Here is a 3,349-nt window from a genome sequence, read left to right as displayed (position 1 = left end):
TATGGCTGTTTGTGTGGTTTATTTGATGTGTGCAGCATTGCATTTCTTTCATCACTCATTGCTGGTCATTGAGTGACCAATGCAGTAGGCCTACAGTTGCCAGAAGAGCAAATATAAATGCATTTGTCATTGCTTCATAAACAATAGGTGTAGACTAACAGTGAAATGTTAAATTACAGGCCCTTCCCAACAATTAAGAGAAATAATAACACAAGTAATAAATGCATGAGTAACGATGACTTTGCTATATACACGGGGTACCACTACCGAGTTTGTGTGTAAAGTAATTGAGGTACACTGAACAAAAATGTTTCGGGGAGTCATACTGAGACCATGGTCTTATTTACAGATGAGCCTTAAATTACAAAGTACACACGTTAAATACAAAATGCAAGCAGAAAGAAAAACTTTGTCATAATAAATAAACATCAGTGAAGGTCCTCAAATCAGCTTTGTGAATTGCCCCAGACTTGCAGTGGTTCCCAAACTTTTTATAGTCCCGTACCCCTTCAAACATTTAGCCTCCAGCTGCGTACCCCCTCTAGCACCAGGGTCAGCGCACTCTCAAATGTTGTTTTTTGCCATCATTGTAAGCCTGCCACACACACTATACGATACATGTATTAAACATAATGAGTGTGAGTTTGTCACACCCCGGCTCGTAGGAAGAGACAAAGACCTCTTATAGGACCAGGGCACAAATAATAATATAAATAATTTTGCTCTTTATTTAGCCATCTTACATGCAAAACCTGGTTTGTTCATCAACAATTGTGAATAACTCGGGTTAATGAGAAGGGTGTGCTTGAAAGGATGCACATAACTGCAATGTTGGGTTGTATTGGAGTCTTAAATCATTTAAATAATTTTCCACACAGTCTGTGCTTGTATTTAGTTTTCATGCTAGTGAGGGCCGAGAATCCACTCTCACATAGGTACGTGGTTGCCAAGGGCATCAGTGTCTTCACAGCGCTAATTTCCAAGGCAAGATACTCTTTGAGCGCATCCCTATCCAGAAATCTGGCAGTGGCTTCTGATTTAAATTCAATTTTCACAGAACTGCTTGTTGTAATTTCGATGAGGATCTCTTGTTCAGATATCGTAAGTGGACTGGAGGCAGGGCATGAAGGGGATAACGAATTCAGTTCGTGTCGTCCGTTTCGGGAAAGTAGCTGTGTAATTGCGCACCCAGCTCACTCCGGTACTTTGCTATATCACATTTGACATTGTCTGTAAACTTGAGACATTTGCATACAAAAAATCATACAATGATGGAAAGACCTATGTGTTGTCCTTGTTAATACAGACAGGAAAGAGCTCCAACTTCTTAATCATAGCCTCAATTTCGTCCTGCACATTGAAAATACTTGTGGAGAGTCCCTGTAATCCTAGATTCAGATCATTCAGGCGAGAATAAACATCATCCATATAGGCCAGTGGTGTGAGAAACTCGTCATCATGCAAGCAGTCAGACAAGTGAAAATTATGGTCAGTAAAGAAAACTTTAAGCCCGTCTCTCAATTTAAAAAAAAATGTGTCAATACTTTGCCCCTTGATAACCAGAGCACTTGTTGTAAAAGCATAACATCGTTGCTGCCCATATTGCATAATGCAGAAAATACACAGTTCAGGGGCCTTGCTTAAGTATCCAAAATGTCTTTCAAGCTGTCAGGCATTCCCTAGGCAGCAAGAGCCTCTGATGTCACAAAGCTGTCCAGTACTTTAAAAATAACCTCTCATGTTGTCCTGGTTTCCAGTGCTTTGCAGAAGAGGATTATTATTATATTATATTACCTTAATTGACCCCCCATAAACGTAATGGACATATACCAGGAGCTGTGCCAGGCCCGCCACATCTGTTGACTCATCCAGCTGTAACGCATATAATTCACTGGCTTGTATGCGAAGCAGTAATTGTTTCAAAACATCTCCTACCATGTCACTGATGTGTTGTGAAACAGTGTTGTTTGATGAAGACATTGTCTATAGTTTTTGGGGACTTTTCCCCCAGCGTTGTCCAAGCCATATCCGCAGGAGCAGGAAGAATTAAGTCCTCCACAATAGTATGGGGTTTGCCTGTCCTTGCGACTCGGTAGCTCACCAAATAAGATGCTTCTAGGCCTTCTTATTAATGGTATCTATTGCTTTTATACAGTTGAAGTCTGAAGTTTACATACACCTTACCCAAATACATTTAAACTCAGTTTTTTCACAATTCCTGACATTTAATCAGAGTAAAAATTCCATGTCTTAGGTCAGTTAGGATCACCACTTTATTTTGAGAATGTGAAATGTCAGAATAATAGCAGAGGGATTTATTTCAGCTTTTATTTATTTCATCACATTCCCAGTGGGTCAGAAGTTTACATACACTCAATTAGTATTTGGTAGCATTGCCTTTAAATTGTTTAACTTGGGTCAAACGTGTCGGGTAGCCATCTGACAGAGCTGGTGTAACTGAGTCAGGTTTTGTTGGCTTCCTTGCTCGCACACACTTTCAGTTCTGCCCACAAACTTTCTATAGGATTGAGGTCAGGGATTTGTGATGGCCACTCCAATACCTTGACTTTGTTGTCCTTCAGCCATTTTGGCACAACTTTGGAAGTATGCTTGGGATCATTGTCCATTTAAAAGACAATTTTGCGACCAAGCTTTAACTTTCTGACAGATGTCTTGAGATGTTGCTTTAATATATCCACGTAATGTTCCTTCCACATGATGCCATATATTTTGTGAAGTGCACCAGTCCCTCTTGCAGCAAAGCACCCCCACAACATGATGCTGCCACCCCCGTGCTTCACGGTTGGGATTGTGTTCTTTGGCTTACAAGCATCCCCCTTTTACCTCCAAACATAATGATGGTCATTATGGCCAAACAGTTCTATTTTTGTTTCATCAGACCAGAGGACATTTCTCCAAAAAGTAAGATCTTTGTCCCCATGTGCAGTTGCAAACTGTAGTCTGACGGTTTTGGAGCAGTGGCTTCCTCCTTGCTGAGCGGCCTTTCAGGTTATGTCGGTATAGGACTCATTTTACTGTGGATAGCAATACTTTTGTATCTGTTTCCTCCAGCATCTTCACAAGGTCTTTTCCTGTTGTTCTGGGATTGATTGGCACTTTTCACACCAAAGTACATTAATCTCCAAGAGACAGAATGCGTCTCCTTTCTGAGCGGTTGCGTGGTCCCATGATGTTTATACTTGCATACTATTGTTTGTACGGATGAATGTGGTATCTTCAGGCGTTTGGAAATTGCTCCCAAGGATGAACCAGACTTGTGGAGGTCTACATTTTTTTTGTAGCAATTTTTTCTTGGCAGATTTCTTTAGATTTTCCCATGATGTCAGGT

Source organism: Oncorhynchus gorbuscha, linkage group LG18, assembly GCF_021184085.1.
Source record: "Oncorhynchus gorbuscha isolate QuinsamMale2020 ecotype Even-year linkage group LG18, OgorEven_v1.0, whole genome shotgun sequence".
Lineage (NCBI taxonomy): Eukaryota > Metazoa > Chordata > Actinopteri > Salmoniformes > Salmonidae > Oncorhynchus > Oncorhynchus gorbuscha.
The sequence above is the reverse complement of the archived record's forward strand: the minus strand, read 5'-3'. Positions refer to the sequence as shown.